General features: G+C 35.0%; 1 long non-coding RNA gene across 1 annotated transcript in view; it reads right to left on the bottom strand.

The window, feature by feature from the left end:
- Positions 1 to 22752, bottom strand: part of LOC139360031 (uncharacterized) — a 28154-nt gene extending 5402 nt beyond the window's left edge. Inside the window, exons 1-2 of the long non-coding RNA XR_011616929.1 lie at positions 22723 to 22752; positions 21998 to 22142 (exon numbers count right to left, since the gene is read on the bottom strand). This is a non-coding gene — a long non-coding RNA (uncharacterized lncRNA). The remainder of the gene's footprint in view (positions 1 to 21997; positions 22143 to 22722) is intronic.
- Positions 22753 to 23831: the final 1079 nt, after the last annotated feature.

Raw genomic sequence — 23831 nt, 5'->3', positions numbered from 1 at the left:
TAGTCGCCTAACTTTTAATGACAGGTAAAAATGATGGTCAGAGGAGAGGTAAGGAAAGCAATCTGTAATTTAGAGCAAGACAAAATCTGTGGACCACAAGCTTTGGCCTTTCTATTTCCTCCATCTGAAAAATACTCATGTAAATGAAACGTGCATGTGGTTTTATGGTGTTATAAATCCCTGCTTGAGACTATGTGATACATAGCACTTGCCTACATCTTCATAACTTTCTCATTCTATTAGGATATTTGAAATAGACCAATTGTGATGAAATATGCATTTTCATGTATTGCTTCTAGAAAAATAAATTGCCACAAACTTTCTCAAATACAGTTTGAGGTCATTTAACATGAGCTCATAAAATGTTTATATCCCTTAGTCAAATAATTTTCTTTTTAAGGTAAAAAATTACACACTCACTCTCTCTCTCTCTCTCTCTCACACACACACACACACACACACACACACACAGAGACAAAGAAATATGCCATATCATTTATTTAAAAAATGGAAAAGCTAAGATGTCCAACAAAGGATAACTAGTTATAATAAATCCACATTATAGGATACTATATAGGGAGTTGCTTAAGTAAGATGGAAAAGAGGAAATCCTGGACCCTCCTTATCTCCATAGACTCAACAATTCAATAACAACACACGGAATCATTTCCTTTGTGAAAAACCCAGCAACAAGTTGGGAGAGTCCTGTAACTCAAGTGAGAATCCAGTCACATTGAAGCCAGTAGAAATTGTTGTGATGCCTTCTCACCAAAAGCCCTACCCCAAAAGAACTACATATAATCAGGAGGAAACCTCCAGCTTTCAGTTCCTCCCCAGAGATAGAAGGAAATGATTGGACCATATGTCCAATATTATAGTTTCTCTGGTGGCTGCTTGAGGCCCTGTCTTCTGTCTCATCCTGTCTCGAGGAGCTGATGGGATTGGGAAAAACTATAGATGCTGGGCAGGGGCGGGTGGGGTGGGGGGGCACTGAGAACAAAGAAAGTGTATAGAATAGCATGAAGTCTTGGGAGACACCCAGAATCTGTGGTCAAGCTGATGGTTTTATCCTGTACTAGGCTAATCTGTGAAGACGAGGAGTGTTGGCTAATTTGTTTAATATCCAGACACTAATATAAAACATCAAGGAAATTGAAGTAACAGGGTACTATGTTTCAACTACAAAAACAACAAGAACAAGACAGATCTCTAGATATTGATCCTAGTATGGAGATATGTGATTTAACTGACATAGAATTCAAAATAATAGTCATAAAGTCACTTCACAATGTCAGGAGAACAATGCATAAACAGCACAATGCAAGAATAGAAATAAAGATATTTTAAAAAATATTTTTAAAAGTACTAAACATGAATTGTAAGACTGAATCATTACAGAGTTTCAACAGCAGACTAGATCAATCAGAAAGCAGGATAAGCAAACTGAAAGACAGGTCATTAGAAATCAAAGAGAAATGAGCAAAAATCTTGAGACAAATGAAAGTGGGAACACAACATATACAAACATAGCAGAAGCATCACTACAAGGAAAGTAAATAGCAATAAATGCCTACATTAAAAAGGAAGATATATCTCAAACAACCTAACTTAATGCTTCAAGGAACTAGAAAAACAAACAAAGTAAGCTTAATGTTAGGAGAAGAAAATAAAGATTAGAGCAGAAATAGGCCGGGCGCGGTGGCTCAAGCCTGTAATCCCAGCACTTTGGGAGGCCGAGACGGGCGGATCACGAGGTCAGGAGATCGAGACCATCCTGGTTAACACGGTGAAACCCTGTCTCTACTAAAAAATACAAAAAACTAGCTGGGCGAGGTGGCGGGTGCCTGTAGTCCCAGCTACTTGGGAGGCTGAGGCAGGAGAATGGCGTGAACCCGGGAGGCAGAGCTTGCAGTGAGCCGAGATCGCGCCACTGCACTCCAGCCTGGGCAACAGAGCGAGACTCTGTCTCCAAAAAAAAAAAAAAAAAAAAAAAGATTAGAGCAGAAATAAATAAAATAGAAAAGAGAAAAAATTAAGAAATATGAATTGCTTTTTGTAAATGATAAACAGAAATAGCAAACTATTGGGTAAACTGTAAGAAAAGATAGAGAAGACAAATAAAATTAGAAATTAATGAGGAAACATTACAAATGTCATCACAGAAATTAAAATGATTGTAAAAGATCACTATAAAATTACATGCCAATAAGTTGGATAATATAGAAGAAATTAATAAATTTCATGATGTATGTTTCTCTTGTATTTACAAAAACTGAATCAAGAATAGAAAATCTGAACAAACCTACAATTAGTAAGGAGATTGAATCAGTAATCAAATATCAAATTCCTCCTAACAAATAAAAATGTCAATGACCTGATGAATTCACTTGTTAATTGTAGCAAGCATTTATATAATTAACTTCAATCCATTTACATCTTTGGAAAAAAAAAAAGGTGATAATGGAATACTTCCAAATTTATTCTGTGTCAAGCATTACTCTGAAGCCAAAGCCAGCCAAATACTTTACATTAGAAGAAAACTACAGTCAAATATTTCTGATAATCATAGATGCAATCTTTTTCAATAAAATACTAACAAATGCAGGAGCAGATTAGAAGGCTAATATAATTTTAAAATATCCATATTGCCTAAAATGATTTAAGGAGATAGAAAAGCAATTCTAAAATTTATATGGAGTTAAAAAAAAAGCATTGAATTATTAAAACAATACTAACATATCTGGAAAATCACACTTCCTGATTTAAAAATATATTACAAAGCTATAGTAATTAAAACAGTGTGGTCCTGTTACAAACAATATATCTGATAAAACATTTATATCCAAAGTAGATAAATAAAACTTTTAGCTCAATAGTGAAAACTAAACAAAACCCACAAGTAACCAAATTGAAAAATGGCCCAAGGACTTGAATAGAAATTTCTCCAAAGAAGACATAGAAATGGCCAATAGGTGTATTAATAGATGTTCAATATCACTAATCATCAGAAAATTAAAAATCCAAATCACAATTATTTATCAACTCACATTTGTTGGATGGTTAGTATCAGAAAAAGAAAGGATAGCAAGTGTTGGTAGGAATGTGGAAAAAGAGGAGACCTTTGTACAATGTTGGTGGGAATGTATACTGGTACAGCAACTATATAAAATAGTATAATGGAATATTATTCTACCGCAAGAAAGAACAACATGGTTACACCTGGAGGATATTACGCTAAGTGAAATAAGTCAGTCGTACAGGACAGATGCTGCATAATTTCACTTCTATAAGACATATAAAATGAACATAGGGAAGCAGAGAGTAGAATGATGGTTGCCAGGGGCTGAGGGATGGTGGAAATGGAGCCTCCCTACTCAAGTGAATAAAGTTTCAGTTATGCAAGATAATTAAATTCTAGACATCTGCTGTAAAATATCATGCTTAATAGTTATATATATATAATAACTATATATAGTTATAGTATTATAACAACTATATAACAATAGCTATGATGATATAGTTAGCGTTACTGAATAGATACTGAAATATTTATTAAGATGATAGATCTGATGTTAAGTGTTCTTACCACAATAAAAAGGATACTAGGTAGTTACTAAAACTAATGGTCTCTAATAATATGTATATCCTTTTGGAAAATATTATAGATAGAGTTTTAGATTTTAAAAACTGGTTGAAGAAGATGTATAATGAAGATAATTCTTTTTTGAAAATAGAAACACTAATAACCAAATGTAATTGCCATTTAATGGTAAATGGTTTTCTCCTTTTAATTATCTGGTTTCTGCTTTGTAATTTTCTTGTTCTCTGCAATAAACTGTTAATAGTCATTTTTTTTAAAGATTAGAATGCACACTGGGTTATATGGATGAAATAAATGAAAGGTTTCTTTTTAATATTGCCTCCTTAATACGGTGTAAAATGTAGAATTTGAGTAAGATGGAATTTGTTTTACTTGGCTATGAATGTTGTCCATACTTTTTCATGTCACGTTGCTTTAAGTGTATCTAAGTAGAAATTACTTCATTTTTTTTTGTTTTGTTTACAGTGAGCACAGTCACAGAGTATGATGACTTTAGTACACTTCTCTAGACTTTGATTTCTTTTTTGTGCCTGCACCAAGCTTCATGTTAGTAACTGCAGAGGGGAAAAGCAATTTTATTCTAATAAGGGAAAAAATTATTTCCTCTAAAGGCAAGGCCATTTGCTCTAGTGGATGAACACAATTTTGCAAAGTCCTTTTTGTTTCTGGAAAGGATTTTATTTATTTTTAAAGAAATAATGTGGCAATTTAGAATCTGAAGAGGTTTGTTGTTTCAGTTCAGTAGTGAACTGAATTTGATGAGAACGATGGTGTTACAGTTCCAGACATGGGAAATTTTGTGTTGCTCCAGGAGAGAGGAGAGCTTCAGTCATAACTTGATGAAGTAGCAAATGATGTGAAATTACCCAAATTTTTCCTTCCTGCAGATGGATCAGACTTGGGCATTTTCAGTTAAAGTATTGCTGTCTACATGAGCCACTGGAACACCACATAGATGGAATTAGAACGGCAGAATCCCTTCTGCCTCACCCACACGAAGCTACTCTTGATCATTAATTATAGTAATTTTGAAAGCTGCATTTTGTTTTGTTAGATTTCCTTTTACAAACTTACAGAAACCAAATAAATATTTATAAAAATATTAATCCCAGGACTCTCATTTTGAAAATCTAATTTAGTAAGTTAACCTTGAGACCTGGAAATTTATTTTTAAAAGTTATTTCTTTGATTTATTTATTTTTTTAATAAACTGAAAACATAATATATTGGAGCATGTTTAAAACTCAGCACCAGCTATTTATTAAGTGATTCGCCACTAACATCTACAATTTCTCAATAAAGTTCAACTACTTTTATTTCACATGCAAAAAATAACAGTCTAGAAGCATTACATTCAATTTTTGACATTAAGTATATTTATATTTAAATTTAAATATGTTGCACAGTTTGATTTTCCTTATACATTTGCATTTTTACAATTTACAGTTGCCTACACTATTTTTCCTTATTCTCTTCTTAGAAAATGAACCCCAAAAACTGAGGAAAAATTAAGCAACACACTTTATAGGTGTGAATCCCACCCTGATCCCAGAGCACTTTCCATTTGTTCTCTAGGATTACAAGTACAGCACTACGTTTAATAGTATTTTTTTTTCCTGTTACACTAGCTCTCACTAATATATTTTTCAACAATGCTAAAACAGAGCCTTTAAATGTTCTTGCTACAAATAGATGATAAGCATTTGGAGTGCTAGGTATGCTAATTAGCCTGATTTGATTGTTCCACAATATACACATGTATTAAAGCATTACATTATACCCCATAAGTATACAAAATTATTTGTCAATTAAAAATAAAATAAAATTAAAACTAAAAAAAAAAAATAGCTCTCACCATTGTGCGTTTTCTCAGTACAAGCAGGGGATGCATCTGAGGTTTGGAAGAGGACACTGCTTATCTAACTTCGCAAAGAAAATGATGAGCTGGGTTCTAGACAAGGCAATATCAGCCTAGAGCTCCAAACACCACTCTACGTTTATCTCTCTTTGTTCTGGAGCAGATACCAGAAACTGCCACAAAGAAAATGATTACTTAAAAATATGTCTGTTGAATGAATTAATGGAAAGACTTAATGAAATCTCTAAGAAAACATAAAGGTGAACGTGTATTACATCTATTGACTCTAGTGACAAATCTTTAAAAATAGTGATATCACACTACATTTTCTATGATTACATTTGGAAAACACCCATGCCTTATATTGGAAAAAGTTTATTGTGACATCTACTATGTCACATGGATGGTTACCACACACATATATACATTATTGTATATATACACATTATATATATACATTATTGACAGTGAAATTTTACTACGTTAACTTGGTGGAGCTCCAAATTAGTAAATACATCTAAATACATTTGCTTAATTTCACAAGAGTGGGCCTTTTATTCTTTAATAGCACTTGAATACACTAAAATGACAGTTATTCAAGTATAGATGATGCTACCTCCATTAGACCTTTCCATTATTTAAAAGTTTGCAAAATCTTGCATAATTCACTCAATAAGAGTGAGAGGAAAGAGTAAGAATCAGCAATCTAGCATTGGTTGAATGCTTGCTCTATAAAAGATTGTTTCTGGGTGTGGTGGCTCACATCCGTAATCCCAGCACTTTGGAAGGCCGAGGTGGGTGGATCACTTGAGGTCAGGAGTTTAAGACCTGCCTGGCCAACATGGTGAAACCCCGTCTCTACTAAAAATACAAAACATTAGCTAGGTGTGGTGGCAGGCACCTGTAATCCAAGCTACTCAGGAGGCTGAGGTAGGAAAATGGCTTGAACCCAGGAAGCAGAGGTTGCAGTGAGCCAAGAATGCACCACTGCACTCCAGCCTGGGCAACAAAGTAAGACCCTTTCTCAAAAAAAAAAAAAAAAAGATAGTTTTTATACTGTTTACTTCACACATGACAGCTAGTTATGTCAAACACATTTTACGAGTATAAGAACTGAGGTAAGAAGGGGCTAAATTACCTTGTCACTAAAATTTTAAATTGTGTACCAAGTTTCATTAGTGCCAATGTGGTTTTCATACACTTCCCTAGACTACATCCTAACAGCCATTTCTCACAACAACATTGTAATGTAATTCATTATTCAAAATGATTTTCTGGATAGGAGGTGGGATATGACTTTATTTGGCTCCTTTTCATCTTAATGTGCGAACGTAAATGTACATTCTACCATAAAGATACACTTCTTCATAAATAAAGTTTAATCAATACCCCATTGGTAGAAACATGAAAACCACAGTTGGCACTCTTAGTTACTAATCACTGTGCGTCCATGTGCTGATATAACCCAGTGGTCTTCAGAAGTGTAATCACACATAACTCATATAGAACGAATGTTGCGGAACACATGATGAAAGCCTCTGAAGCAAAAGGCAATTTTAAGACAAAATTTCAGTGGCTTCTTTCAAAATGAAAAGAAAGAAAAACTTTTTATGTGTTGATATATTCCTTTCTCATCTGAGGTATTTTGGACAAATAAATAGCTTCCATAAACCTCCTAAATTCTCTCCACTCAAATGTGCAAAATACGTAGAATGAAATAACATTATATTGCCATACTTGGGCACATGGCACAGTAGCTTAGTGCAATTCAGGAACTCCTCTTTGAAACTTCATATAGTGTCATCCACCCAACCTAGGCTTCATTGAAGCAATCTTGAAACCTACTGGTTTAGTACCAATCAGGTCTGGAAATTCAAACTGGCAGTTCAATGAGTGAATGGAAACTTTATTCATTGCATTTGCTATTTACATGGGCATATTCACATGTGTGCATTACTGTTGCTAGGAAACTCGGAGCTAGATTCTGCCAGCAACCAGGAGAGATGCATAAATAAGTGTCACCACATCACCTCAGTTATCACAGCACACTTTTTTCTCTATTGCTCAGGTTACTGCAACTGAATTATGCTTTAAAACACGAACCTGTTTAAATTAGCCTAGGCTGTCGAGTGTCTACAAATATCTTGAACTAAAATTAAACACACCACAGCTAGTCATTGTGAATTCTTCCATCTATAACTGATTTGTTGGTGTACATTCTTACATCTAAGAAACTACACTCCATCTTTTTTACTCTATCTATATCTATCCATTGATATTCTCTTTGTCATACAGCCCAGAAATTATAGTTTTTTAAGAGCTGTTTTTATTCATTCAATGTATTTTCATTTTACTGTAATGATTGAACTGATGAATACTCAGCATCTGAGGCAGTAAAAAGATGAATTAGACCTGGCTTCTACACAGAAAGAAATTGCATTCTAGCGAACAAAATAAATTTTGTAAGCAATTAAATACTAACACTACAACAAAGATGAAGGTATTTTAATGTTCAGACTAGTGACTATTGCCCATAGGGGATATCAAAAAAGATTAGAATATGTGTTACTTGACTTTAGATTTGAAGATGGGTGAAATAAAAACTTATGGAGTTGTGAGAAGAGCAATTTAGTAGGGAGAAACATCATTAGTGAAGTTTGTTATAAAATCAGAGATCTGAAGAAGGTATGTGTTACTACGTTAAGTGTCAGTGAAAATGTGAGTAAATTGCCACTAGGCAATATAGGTGGGCCATGTGATGAAGAGTGGCTGTAAGTTACAAAAAGGGAAGGGAAAGAGGTTCCCTTAGAATGATAATGAGTCTATTCCTCCTGTCATAATTTCAATAGTCCTACTAAATACAGAGGAGGTCTGAGAATTTATTGAAACTTTGTTCATATTTATTTCCAGTTCCATACTTACATACTTACAAATTAAGTCTAATAACTGTGTCTTACAGAATTTCCTAAAACATGTCATATAAATGAGACTGTGTATTTAAAAAGAAAAACATTTTTCCCCAAGAGTGTTTGAAGGGCTGCAAAAATATATATCTAAATAGCAGAGCTTGTAAAAAAGTGTTTATTTAGAAAATGATGTATCCTACACATAACGCAAAACTTTAGCATGAAAGCTTACTTGCTACTTCTACAAGTGATATTTAATCTATACATTCTCACGTAGAGCCAATAAATGTCGCACTGATTAGTTCTCCTGTTTAAACATTGGGATAGGTTAACTTACAAGTTGCTCTTGACCTTAGTGCAAAACATGATATTTCTTTAAAGCATATGTACTATTTGAATTCAAGTATCATCGAGGTGTCAGAATATAACCTTAGCAGTATTTCATAAACTGACCTCCAGATGGAAATCTAATAGGAAATTTCCTTGAAAGCATAGATGTATCATAGATAAGAATATAGGCCCCCTGGGGTCCAGGAAAAATTTTCATTGATCAACAACAACAACAACAACAACAACAAAAAAACACAAGCCGAAGACTTTAAGTAACACACCTTGTGCCTTAACACTAAAATGTAGACAAGTTCGTATGAGAATGGAGATTGAATGAGTTCCTAACTTAGAGGAAACCCTATGAAAGGTGGGCAGTTTCTGGAAATCCTTGGTAGACTGGGGATGAGACTCATATGAAGTATTTCTTTAACTTGAATATGAGGGTAGTGCATTGCACCAAGATGGCAAATTGAAGAAATATTTTTTACAAAAGTTGAAATCAAAATTTGGTTAGAAACAAATCAAATATCTAGTCTCAAAATGAAAGTTCAATATTGCTAGGCAAAGAACTGGAATCCAGTTATAAAGCAACACTACTGAGATTAGATAGACAAGAGGGAATGCTTGAAGAAAGAAATAAGTGGAAAATAGACCTGTAAGTTTTTAGTTTCTTGTCAAAGAATAACTTGTGTTGCTAAGCAGATGAGAAACCATTTAACATTTATGAAAAACTCTTAGGCTGAGTAAGTTGTAAATAAAATATTAATAAAGAATCCAACGTGTTGCTAGTTGTCACACTCCAATTCTCTCTGTCTCTCTCTTTTTGTTTCTTTTGAAACAAGGTCTTGTTCTGTCGCCAGGCTGCAGTGCACTGGTTTGATCATGGCTCACTGTGACCTTAACCTCCCTGACTCAAGCAGTCCTCCTGCCTCAGCCTTCTAAGTAGTTAGGACTACAGACATGCACCAACAAACCTGGCTAATTTTGGTTTTATTTCTGTAGAGATGAGATCTCATTATGTTGCCCAGTCTGCCCTAATTCTCTTTACTGCTCCTTCTCTCCCTGACTTCTCTCTACTACCACATACCCTAAAACTAACTTGCCTGTAGCTGTCTCTCTCTTTCTTCACATACCTTACTCTATTTTTCTTTTTATTAATTTTTAATTTTGTGGGGACATAGTAGTGCATATATTTATGGGAGTACATGAGCTCCATTCTTTTAGAAACTTTTACTTTGCTGAAAGGTCAATCAAGACTAATGTGATCACCGCTCAAACAGGCTTAACAACACCCCAAGTTAACAGGCTTATACTTTAGAAGGCACTTACTAGGGATCAAATATGTTGGATCAGTTGATATTGCATTTTTAAATACTCCCTGGCTGATGGAGAAATACTGAGATTTAAATAAAATTTTTAAAAGTTTAAAATCATACCAAATTGACACCTGCAGAAAGCTCCACCTGGGCTGATGGCCTTGTAAGCTGACACTGATGCATCATCATAACAATATTCTCATTATTGGAAGATGTTCATTGTCTCAAGAAACTGCAATAACATAAGCAGATGCTTCTAGAAGAGTTTTTGTTTTGTGGACTGCAAATCTTTTTTCAGACTTTTATCATAAGCTAATCTTTCAGGCCTACCCATTACCAATTTGAGGCATGATATTTTTTCCCTCAAGAAGAAATGAGAAGAAATAAGTAGCCCTCAATTTCCATTTTTAAAATTTATATCAGTAAAAGTTGTCTGTTCCATTGGAAAAACAAAAGTCAGGCAAGTTTGCTTTTTATCTGGATGATTTTCATTCTTTGTTGCAGGCAAATCACAAGGTGTTAGGATTTGGCAAAAGCTTTATTTATTTTCTTTTTCTTTTCATTTTCTTTGATTTCTCTCCCTCTTTGACTTTCCTTTTTTCTGTCCATCCATTCATATACTGAAAAGATATTTTATTAGCTTGGGGTGGTGGCGGGCGCCTGCAATCCCAGCTACTTGGGAGGCTAGGCTGAGGCAGGAGGATCGCTCGAACCCAGGAGGCGGAGGCTACAGTGAGCTGAGATTACAATATTGCACTCCAGCTTGGGCTAGAGAGCTAGACTGCATCCCCCACCCTATCCCTGCCCCCCCCCCCCAAAAAAGACATTTTTTTCTAAAAGTTTTAAAATGCAATCATAAAAAATTACCACTCATATCCAAATACGTTCATCTTCTTTTCTTTCTTCCCCTTTTCTTCTTTCTTCCCTTTGGTTATTTATGACCTTTTCTGTACATCAGAACTGTATGCCTAATCAACTTCATGAAACTAAAATAATAGAAGTCAACTCAGTAGAGTGTATTCCTTTTTTCTTTGATGTCCATAGTTGTCATACATTTAAGTAATATTTTCTGAATACTCCTTATGTTCTTACAACACAAGAAAATAATGCAGACAGAATGCCATATAATGTATGTGCAGCAAAATTAATATTAATCCCTTTCAACTGCTCTCGGGATACCAGTTTTGCCAATATATCATTAATATTACTTTTTCAAGGTTGACAGCTGAATATGTATGTGTGTGTATTTATTATATTTATCTTTTAGAATTTAGGCATTTGCCAGAAAGAGAATGGGGAAAATCTTTTTCTAATTCTTGCTGTAGCCTCCCTTTCAGCTGAGAAGTTTTCAAAGCTTTGGTCTGCTTAACTTAGATTTTATATTATTGTTGTTTTCATTTTTCAATAAATTAAATGGAACTCCGAAATGTTGGAGCCTGTCCAGGGCTGCATAGAGAGTTAGTGAAATAGCAGGTGTAGAGCCGCAGTCAGCTGTCCCAGGAGTACTGTTGTTCACATCTCCACATGCCATCCTTCATGTAGTCTGGCACTGCAGATGGAGACTCTTCCACTGAAGATGGAATGCATGTATTATACATGAACAGCGTGTCTGTATTCTGCAGGAGTGTTAGCAAAATAACCCTATTTCCTTCACATCAAAAAATTATCCAGGATAGTCACTAATAGTATCTGATGATTACAGCATGTATTCCAGGAGGTGCCTGAGAGCAAAAATACGCTCTTAAAGAAAATTACTTTTTCAAATGTCAGTGTGATTATCTCTCTCTTTAAATATGGGTACCTATGCCTAAAAATGAATACATGTATTTATTCTTGAATGTTTTTCTTCTATTTTCCCAGTTGTTTTATACAAACTTAAACTTCAGAGATACCTTTAACCTTCTCCTGCCCACCCCTTTTCCCACTAACCAGCATGATTTCACACTTTGCATTTCTGCCTCAGCAATGTGACTCACTTTAATCATCTTTTAAAAAATCACTCTCACAGTGACCTTCAAAGCTCAGGTCTGCAATATTTTTTCATTATTTCTCCTCTGAAAAGAACTTCCTAATGCACAGATCTACATGTATAAATTCAGACTAATTTTCATGAGTGGACTGATGGTAACAAACCATCTTTGCAATTTTTTTTTTCTATTTTCTATCATAAGAGAAAGAACACGGAATTTCTATACAAGATAGAATAAATGATATAAAGTGAAACAAAATATTCTGAATAAGGTCAATGGAATCAATACCAATATGAATCAGGAAGAAGTAAAATATACTCCAAGGGGATATAAAGAAAGAAAAATAAAAGACAGAAATAATAAGTGGTCCTTTCATTTTGGATATAAAAATGTCTGATATTAAATCTTCTGAAACTGTATTCAACATGCATGGAAAAATTAGAAAAATCTTAATGAAAAAAAAAATACTGTGATACTTCACCAGCAAGGGAGGGATGTGTCATTGTGATAGGTGAGTCTTTGCTGGTGAGCAGTCATTTGGCAACAAATAATGTTGACTTGGCCAATGGGAAAGAGAGGTCTCTTGTGACGGGTACTTGTATGATGAAGAAAAATCTTTCTTTGTCTCACTAAGCCTACTAACTGCTATGCACTACTTATTAATCAGGCATAATGAGCACTCTTAAAATATGTGCAGGCAGAAAAGCAAATTATGAAAAGACCTTGTCATTTTTATGTGTTTCGAACTGAAATTTTGAGCTTTCCCACAAAAAGAATAGGAATCTCAAAACTGGCTTTATGGATGCAGTAGCAGAGACTGATCATGGTCATCAAAACCCACTCTCTCTTCTTCTAGAATGTCCAGCTAGATGACATTTCTTATTCTCGCCTGGAAACCTGATGTCACCCATAGAATGGAGCAGGGTTGACTTCCTCCAACCTCCACAGCTGCTATCGAACTTTCCCACTCATGCTCTTCCATGCTCCTTGCCTTGTTACTAGCCAGATGTTGATATCTAGAACAATCTTTGAAATGAGGTGTATAGCATAGCAGGGCATCTGTCGATTTGGATCACTTAATGCGCAGAGAAGCGTTGAACTTCCTTGAACATTTTTGGGCAATTTTAATGAGTGAAAATTAAATAGAGAGTGTGCTTAAACCAGTATTCGGTTATGCTTTCATTAGATAAACCATGTAGTATTGTGATAAATAATACAGATGGAATCTAGAAGTATATCTATGTAACTAATACAGATGGTACACAGAAGTGTTTATGAAACTTTCTGGTTTATGAATTTAAGTGATTTTTTATTTTGGCTAGTCCAAGACTGTAGTTTGGAAGACATGGATTAAGAATATATTTTCACTAAAGAACTATTAACAACAATAGGAGGGAGTTTAAGTAATAGAAAATGTATAAGAAATTAAAAATTATTTTAGCAATTAGTAAAGACAATGTAAAATAAAAGGAAAAAGGGTAGTCATAGTTCAGTTGAGAGGGAATAAGTCATCATTCAGTATGTCCTTCACGATTTCTGAAGCTTATACACCAAAGAACAAGTATCATTAATACCTTCATATGGTTTTTATTTAGAGAGGTTGACAGAACCTGACAGGCACTGTAATGGTTGTACATGGTTGTATCCTAAGTTGATAGAACTTGGCAGAAATGAATTAATGAGTGTGTCTATTTGAAAAATATGTAGTCTAGTGTTATGCTTTTGCCTTGTTGTCGTTAATGGTTTAGGTAAAGAATTAATGATGTACATTTATAGATAAGAAACTATTTTAATAAGAATATCTAGCTGACAAAATTTAAAAGCCCACAAATCTGGTACTCGACATGATAAAATTTTGTTTCTCACTCACACAAATGCCAACCCAAATGTGATGGCTTTCAAAAGGAAAATAACTTGAGAGACAAGGACTTAAATTATTTCTGGATGAAGAAGACTGAAGTCACAGCAAAGCCAGTTGGGTGGTTGGTGGTGGACAAGAAAGGGTTTAGAATTCATTTCTTCCTTATTCCTGAGAAACTTAGGAAGAAGGAGTGATACTAAACAAATCTTTTTACAATCATGTTAGTAAACAGATCTTTTAATAAACACATGAGTGTTTTTGTACCAAGGGAAAGATAACAGAGAGTTTTATACATGAAACTTTTATCAGGACATACCAGGTCTATTTAAGTTATTTACTAAACCATAAATCAACAAATCCTAGGTTCATTTACAGTAAATAAAGGGAAAAATGGGATAAGTCACATAAGCCGTATTATTAATATGATACAACATGAAGATATTCCTTCACATCTCAGTAATCATTTACCATATATTGCTTGCAACAAATCTCCCTGATTGAACATAAACCAGAATACATCTTGAAGCCAGAGATAAAGGACCGTAATGGGAAGCTATTTCTGACAGTCTTGATGTCTCCAAAGGAAGACTACTTTGTGTCTCATAATTGCCTATGTCCTTTAATTCATTAGTAAAATGAATTAAAAATTTTTTTCATTATGGTCTATGATTCCTATGAGTTTGATTTGACAGTTCAAACCTTTGTGCCATTTTGGTGATTTAATGTGAATCTGTAAAAGAGAACATGTACAGTTAATACATTTGTAGATTACTTCCCTCTTCTTTGTGGTGAAAAAAAAATGCAACATTCAATCAAGTGGATCAAAAACCGGCACCATTACATGTCAGTTTAGTCAGAAAATTGCAAGAGAATATGTGCCTTCTCTACGTAAATTTCAGTCTTTTGTGTGGATAACTGTGTCAGCTGGGGTTACATTTGGCTACAGGTAGCATGGTGGTGTTGTAAAAGATTAATAAGGCTTGATAGAGTTTTATGAATCACACTTGAGAGGCAGACCTTTCATATCTGCTCCAAATTTTTCTAGGATGCCACGAAGGTCACTGCCTCTCATGTCTTTCATACCTAAATAACCCTTAGCTGGTGGCTTTACTCTCCTGGTCATAAGACAGTTTCTCATCTCAGGCATTATAGTTGAACACTTTTTTATTGAGGAAGATTAAGAGGGAGAGAGGAACAAGATGTAGTGAGCGAAAATGTATACAGACATTGCTGACAGACTATTGCTTATGTTTCCTTGGTTAAAACTTTGTCAAACGATTACCCCTAGATAAAATAGCATCTGAGATGTTAGTTTTAGCTATGCATAGCACCACATCAAATAAAATTGTGGATAAGTTAGTGAGAAAGAAATTTTGACTGCATTTTAAATTTCACAAGTATCTTAGTAGTAACCACATTCAGGAATCTTTCTTATTTCTTCCAGGTGGTAATGTTCCTTATTTTGGACACAAACAATATTTTGTATGTATGTTTTATGTCTCGTATAATACCATATCTTTTAGTACAATTTTGAAATATTATAATTTTATATTTTCACCTCTTTGAATATTTAAAAAAATGATTCTTATACTGAGCATAGTATAAATTCAGTAAATGTTTGCCAACTTTTTGGAGGTAATAACATGCAAGATAATCAGAGAGGGAGAAATAGAAAGTTGAAATTTAAAGACCATTTAAAAACATGGATCATATTCAGAATTAAGCTATGTTCGTTAGTTATAACAAACATCCCATTGAGATGAATGTATGGTATGTAATTTGTAGCAAAGTGTGTCTATATTTTCTCATGAAAAATAATATAAGGCCAAATAAAATAACTTTAATGAACTTATATATGCACATTTCTTTCTGAATTTTGAAGCAGAATGTCTCTCTCAATGTAAACTTACATATATATATGTATATACACACACCCATATACATATACACATATTTTAGTGCATAATTATATTGAGTTGTGTTATACATTATAAGTTTCATATGCTACATCTTGTGAACTCTGTAATAGAAAAAGCATTTTCATTTTGATTTTAGCATAGTCATTAGACAAATGTTAAGTGGAAGAGCTCAATGTCAAAGGAACATTCACAATTATGATGGTAATGGATGGAAAAGTGAGCCATAGAAATTAAACTCATTGTCAGACTTCACATTTCTTTTTCCATTTGCATGTTTTCTGTCTGGGGTCTGAGATAAGTATAAATTAAGAAACTGAAATGACACCAAGCTTGATGATTAACTGCTGGGATATAAAGTAATCAGTATGCAAAAATCAGCTGGGCTGAATAAAATACATTTTCAACCTTCAAGGGTATTGTTTTGTTATCATAACCCTAGGAAAATGAAAACATGCAATATAAAAAGGATTTGTACTGCATAATTAATGAAAACCTTGGATACCAATTGAAAAACAATGATAGAATGCTTACCAGTGAATGGACCTAAAATTAGAGAGCCTCTCCACCTGGTCCTTAAGGGAAAGTTGAAGACAGATGTGAACTCAAGTATCATAACAGTGTCATTGGTGGTTCCCCACTGGATAGAGTTTATGAGTATCTTGTCTTAGGTATGGTTTTTTTTATTTGCAGATCTAAGTAAAGATACTAGCAAAACCCTGACTGAGCCTTTGTGTCCTCTTCCTACCCCTTGCCCCAACATATCAAAGCTTAAGAACCCAGCACACCCAAGAAACAGAACACAAGACACCCAAGAAATGGGGAGATTTTGGACAGAGCCTTAATTTGGAGGTGAGGGGCCATTAGTTTTATTCTTTAATAACCCTATAGAATTTGATGGAAAAGAACACCTCTCTAGACATATCTTGGACATAGACACAGGGGAGCAAGTACCTATCTGATCTTTCCATTTGCACTCTAAGTAGATCTCAAATCCACAGCCTTGACTCTCTGGTACTGCAACTATTTTCCACTTTAGTTAATACTCAATAGAGATGCCCTTAAATCAGTCCTCAATAGGGTACTACAAGGATGCATCAATTCAAAATGTTAAGACTTTTCCTCTTTATTGGCTTATAAAACCTAAGTTCCTTGACAGTATAAAAAAAGGTCCGTATAATCTTTCCCTATACTGTCTCCAGTGCCATCTTGTCAAGCTGTTTCTTGCATGATTTTTTTCAACACCATTAGAGCTTCTCTTTCCTTCTGCAAATTCATGCAGTCCCCTGTCCTCAAATGTACTTCCTAATGTTCCAATTCTGTTAATATTATGTTAACTCCACTCTTTATGACTCTTCAGGCATTACTTTCTTTAAGAAGATTTTTTGCCCTCCGGGTCACACATCCCTTTTCTGCACCCTCATAATGCCACATTTTAAAAGTAACTTTGTTATTGAAGTATACCTTGCATACAGAATAAGACAAAAACAAAAACTACTAAGTGCGTAGCTTTAATCCATGTAACCAGCACTTGGGATGAGAAATAAGACATTCCCAGCACTGTAGAAGCTTGCCTTGTGCCACCTTCCGTTTACAACTGCACCCAAAGATAACTACTGTCTTTAATTCTAGCACCATGAGTTAGTTTCATCTGTTTTTGAATAAGAAAATCTGTAAAAGCTTGTGTGTTGAGCACAAGTTCTTTTTAAACAAGGATCACGTTTTTGTGTATTTAGCTAAGTGATGAATATATGACAGGTGAATGAACATATTCCATTTTCCTTCCCCAGGACAGATACATTTTCTGTTTGAATAAATTAGTTTATTTAGCATACTGCAAAATATATTGATATGTAGCAATAGGAAGGCTGACAGTTGTGTGCAACCCTTCTAAGAATGGATTTTCTAGGTTCTTTATGCTACATTCTTCATGTTTCTAAAAAGTACTTTACATAGCCCTTCCTCGAGTGTCAAGTCATTTACCTGGACATTTTCATGAAGTGTTTTATTTGTTGCAGGAAAAAATATATAAGCAAAATAGTAATGGGTAGCTCTAAATGTACTGATTTAAACGGTATTTGAAAAAATAATGGATAAGAGTTTTAATGTCATCTTCCCTATAAAAATGGAAAGAAATTTAAATAGAAAGCATGATTTAAGTTTGAATCAGATTAAATAGAAAGCATGATTTATGTCTGAAGAGCTATTGTGAATCTGAGAATGAACCTTAATTTCAAGAAAACAAATTAGCCTGTCACAATTTTATGGAGGCTGACTGAAGACATGAGACTCCTGACCACATACAAATGACTTTATTATTCACAATAAGAATAACAATAACCAAGGTATCAGCATGCTGGGGGCTGTTCTCCTAAGTTCTAATTACCACAGCGTGACAAGAGGGCCTGTTAGCTAGGCATGGTGGGCTCCTGCCAGTAAACCTAGCACTTCAGGAGGCCAAGGCAGGAGGATTGCTTGAGCCCATGAGTTCAAATCAGGTTGGGTAACAAAGGGGAACTTCATCTCTACAAAATAAAAAATAACAAAATTATCTGGGCGTGGTAGTGTGCACCTATTCTCCCAGCTACTCGGGAGGTTGAGGTGGAAGGATCACTTGAACCCGGTGCATAGAGATTGCAGTGAGCCATGATCACACTGCTGCACTTTAGCCTGAGTGACAGAGTGAGACCCTATCTCAAAACAATAAAAAAATTGAATTTAAATTAAAAAACAAAGACAGCCTTTGAAACCTGCAAATATAGTGAATTGCACTGCAGAAGAATCCTGAGTATAAAGAGCCCAGGATTTTTATGATGGACAGCCAGCATGAACTTTGCTCTAGAGGAAGACACTGGCTCTGTCTTCCATTGGTTCTCAGCAAACCTGCACTTTGTTGTAGCAGGAACCACTATCTCTATCTTCCAAGTATTAACATTCTAGAAAAGACAGTTTGGAACAGAGGCAGTCAATGTCTCTGTTTACCAGACACGTAGAAATGCAAGAACTCAACTGTTCCTTGTTCCCACCAAAATATCTATCCCTAGTTTATACACTGCTTTGGATTCTGGTGAATTTTCCCATAAAAAACACCACTCTGTCAGTCACTCTGATTAACCTGCCAGAAACAGGCTAAACCCAGATATGTTCATTGTGTCTTAATAAAACCTATTAAGGTTATTATCAACACAATGCCAAGCGGCAGGATGAGGCTAACCAAGGGTACTGATTTTAACCATGACCTCCCGGGTCCTGGACCCAGACAGCTGAACAAATCTCTCTAACAACTGTAGTATACCTCAGAAAAATCAAATGGCTTTCTCAGCTTTCCGAATTGGCCTTTCTGTTTTGCCTGAGGATTTAACGCAGGCATAGCAGGATGTATTAGTCATAGCACAACTCCTCCATGTCCCAGAAGAAGAAGTCTAGGGAAATTCTATCCTGCATGACAACACTGGCCGGTGAGTTGAGGGTAGGGTGGTTTGCCTTTCAGAGATGATGTCATTACTACTGTAGATAGAACCAGGAACCTAACCCATACCACCATTTCTAATTTGGTGATTCCCACTGTAGGGATAACTGTGCACAGGGCATGTTGTCTCTGTGTGTAACTACCCACAGTAATCAAGAGGAGTGTCATGTTGAGGAGATCCCTGAAGTCATCTGAGAGCTACATGAATTTCTAGTGATGTTTGCATAAGCACTTAAAAGTCTTATTATCTTAATAAGGTGCAAGCTACTATTTTGGGGGGAGTGAGGCAAGTTAAAAATCTCAATTCTATACATAAAGTATTGTCTCAGATTCCTTGAAGGGTAATGTTTACAATTTTTTTGTGTGTGGGAGAGTGAGCGGCACGGACTATTCTTATAAGTGCACAAGTTGACAACACCTCTGACAGGGCCCTTCAGCTAGTTAGTAAGTCCCAGATCAGTTTCAGTAATTAAGTCTGTTTCTGGTTTTATAAGACATTTCCTGAAGGCAATTCATCATACCTGTACTGCTTGTCCCTACCACCAGCCAGGTAGCATTCACTGAACCACGGAGTCAGGGCCAATGCAATGGGGATGGAGAGACATCGGGAGGTTCCCCATCATGATCACATAGTTCCTTTAGAGTATCCTGCCTCCTGGTTCTTTTCAGAATTTTTTTGGTTATATGAAAGCAAAATGTTCAGACTCTTCTCTTATTTGGTCATTTTAGAAGTGAAATGATTGTACAAGCTAACAAATATCACTTTAAAGAACCAAGATCATTTTCCCCCAATCTCTGCATATTTTGTGTTTATATATGTATAAGCACAATTCTCTTGGTAAATTATTTTAATATATATATAGAATTGGACTCTCAAGAGAAGATGAAATCTGTTTGAGTTGTCTATATGTGTCCAAGTACAGATGATCCCCAACTTAAAATGCTTTGACCTATGATTTGATTTTTTGAATTAGCAATGGGGTGAAAGTGATCTGCAACCTGTACTCCCTTTGATTTACTATGCTAGGGTTTAATGTCCAATAAAACTATCGTAAATTGAGAATATGGTAAGTCAAAAGATGTAACCCCATCATAAGCTTTGTAGCATCTGTACAGAGTTTTGCAGATGCTGGTGTTAAACCCAAATGTGGGAAGAGGTAGATTAAGATTATTGAGCTGAGTATGATATGCTAGCATCAACTACTGAACTCAAAGGCTTTATTGGAAAGAGAGGGGTTAATAAAAATAGATTCTAGGCATTTCTATTGGTTGAAAATGAAAACTCATCTAATATAATAGTTATTTCATTACAATTTTTATTGTCATTTTTTTTGTTCAGATAGCTTTCAGTCTTACGGACCTGGATTTACATTGTTATATAAAAGGCAGTTCTTAAAATGTTTATCTTTCTCTGAGTCTTGCAATAAAATGCCATTCTAAAAGTATTGACATCTCTACAACATTTTTAAGTCATGTATTTAGATTATTTTTTCTTCTATTCTGTCTACTTTTTGAGAGAATCAATGTTTTTACTCCGTGTACTCATTAAATAAATTGTCTTTGTCTATGAAAGTGTAATTATTTGGAAATGAAAATTAAATTTAAAACATAAATGCGAAAATCCCATAATTGGTCAAGTTTATTGTTAACAGCACTTTTATATTATGGAGGAAAAAATACGTTTTCCATTTTATTTAAATCTTCTTTTCTTGTTTATGTCCTGGATTCTTCTTGTCACATAGCCATAATTAAAATAATTGATTCTGTGAAGGGATCCAGCAGTGCAATGCTTAACAGTCCATATCAAAAAGGTCAGACACCAATTACTGTAATTTTGCATAAAATGAAATAAAAAAAGCTGCCCCTTTCACTTCAAGTGAGAAACGTTGGGATAATCAGAATTCTCACAAGGCTTTTTCAATCAATACATGCTTCAGTAAATGATTGCAGCCCCAAAATTGAAAGAACATTCTATTCAAGCCTACGATTATGGTCACACAGAATCTAAGTCTTTTTAAAAGGACTGTTTTGTGCTTGAAAAGATTGATTTTGGTTGTCCATAATCCTCATGTTTTCTTTGACATGTATTTTGGATATTTCCGCAGTTCAGTTCCTTTTGTGAATGTTTGCACTCACTGGATTGACTTTTAACTGAGATGTCTGCAATTCTTTGCAAAAAGTATACTTTTCTCATTTAGACATTCTGGGCTTTAATGATTAAACAAAATTTGTAGCGGAATGTAATACTGTAACCTTGAGAGTACCATGAAAGTCAGTGTATGAAAAACACCATTCATGTTAAAATAGAGCATTGAGCCTGCATAAATTCAATTCCTTTTTTCCAGTAAAATATCATTTTATTTGAGAACCAACTACCCATAAGCTGGATTATAAAGTAAATATTTAAAGGGTGAATTTCTAGGTGAAGGCTGAGAAGTTTCAAGAAACACATACACATGACGAAGCAAGTATTGGCTGACAGCATTTTGTTGAGTGCTAAAGGCACAAAAATTGCCCCTCTCCCCCACTTGCCCATTCTTGTTGAAAACTATAAAACACAAAGTTGGATTGGAATAAGGAGGTATAAAGAAGCCATCAAGTAAGAATAAATTTTCTAAATGTAGAACAACATGACTTATTGTGTTCACTCTGACACTTAAAAAAAAATTCAATTTTTGAGGGGTCTTGGATATCATCTAGACCAATTTCTTTATTTTACAAGAAACATACATGTAGTATAACTTTTTATTGTTTTCCTACAACAACTCACCAGTTAAGAACAGGCTTCCGTTGAAGGAGGAGGAACCCCATAGATCTGGAACAGTAAGCTACTTCCTGAGGAGGGTAGAGCTCTGTGGCATTCCCCACAAGCAAATCCAATGCTAGGGTCAAGATGCTGAAAGGAGAAATGAGTGCTGGAAGGGCAAATAAAAAAAAAGCAAAGAATTGCTTCACTTCCCAAATTCTACTAGACTTTAAATTCCACCTACCCTGCAAGCTCACAAACAAAAATGAGAACCCTAGGTCTAAAATGAATTCAACAAATTAAATTCTGATGCTGAATAAAATTGCCACATGCATTTCTGAGGAGCCTTGAAAGTACTCCTATAAAAGGTGGCAATAAATACATGTCCTTTTTCAAAGGCAGACCTTTATCCTCTGTTCTCTCATAACAATGTTAAATCACACACAAATGAATAGGGAATGAGCGAAATCACTCTTGGGAGGGGGAAGGGGGCCCTGCAAGCTATTCCACTTGAGTTTAAAACAGTAAAATATAGCATTAAAAATATGTGCTATTTCACAATTAAAGAATGTCACTCCCCCCATCCCCCCATCCCCCACACAGAAAAAATCACTTGCATTTTGAATGACCAGGTATAAATTGATAGAGAATGGCATTTTATATAGGGAAAATATTTCATTTTGCTGGAATTATAGATTTGTGTGGAATCATTTCAGATGGGTCAAGGGGGGAAAAAAAAGTTACCCTACACAGAAATTCAGGTGCCTTCAGCGTGTGTTCCTTCTGGAGGCTCTGAGGGAGGATCATTTCCATACTTCCTCCTAGCTTCTGGTAGTTGCCTGCGATCCTTGGCACTGTCTGACTTGTAGTTGCCTCTCTCCAGTCTCTACCTCCATTGCCACATAGCTGTCTTCACTGTGTCTGTGTCCCTTTGTCTTCATGTTGTCTTCTTATGAGGACATCAGTTTTACTGGATTTAGGTTGGACCCTAATCCATATGATTTTATCTTAATGTAATTAAGTCTGCAAAGACTATTTCCAAATGTCACATTCACAAGAGGATACTATTTAATCCATTAGACTATAATAAACTTAAAAATATAAAAATCTCATGTGCCCTAGGTAATCTAGCCAGTTTAGTGGAATAGATCACAACTAAATTTAGATCTGCTTGGTTCTATACATAGTTTTCAGGCTGCTTCACCTTGATAGTATACAGTTGTAAACATATTCTAAACTTTATAGAAGGCTCATTGCTATTAGAGCTCTTTATTTCTAATATCCAAATCCCAACCCAGACATACATATAAACCACCTTTAATTTTACGGTCAAATTTCTAATGTGGGTAGAAGGCATGAAAATAGCATGTTTGACATTTGTGAAGCACAGGAAGAGAATATAGAGTATCTACTTTGGCAGACTGTATCTGGGCTTGAAGTTTACAAGGGCATATTCTCCTTTTCTCTCTTTTTAAAATTGAATTGGATGCAACATGATTCAGAGGGTAATTCCACAGTGACACTTTACAGGAATGGTTCTCTAAGTCTGGTCCCTGAACCAGGAATATCAGTATCCGTTTTCGACCTTTGCTAGAAATGCAAGTTACCATGCCTACCAATCTATCTGTGTTTTAAAAAACGTTTCAGGTGTTTGTGATGGACACTGATGTTTGAGAACTACAGCTCAAAAAGGGATTTGCTTTTCTTTTACTCTTGTGCATTTGTTAAAAGAGCAAGATAAATCCATGGTGTCTCACCTGGCCCAATTATATACAACAGGGGAAGAGACCAGAAACACATTTGTTCTTTGAGCGTAACCAACAGTATTAAAATTCGTATTTTTGCTTTTTCTCTTTTA

This window comes from Macaca nemestrina, chromosome 19 (genome assembly GCF_043159975.1).
Source record: "Macaca nemestrina isolate mMacNem1 chromosome 19, mMacNem.hap1, whole genome shotgun sequence".
Lineage (NCBI taxonomy): Eukaryota > Metazoa > Chordata > Mammalia > Primates > Cercopithecidae > Macaca > Macaca nemestrina.
Note: the sequence above shows the minus strand (reverse complement) of the source record. Positions and strands in the feature narration are given on the sequence as shown.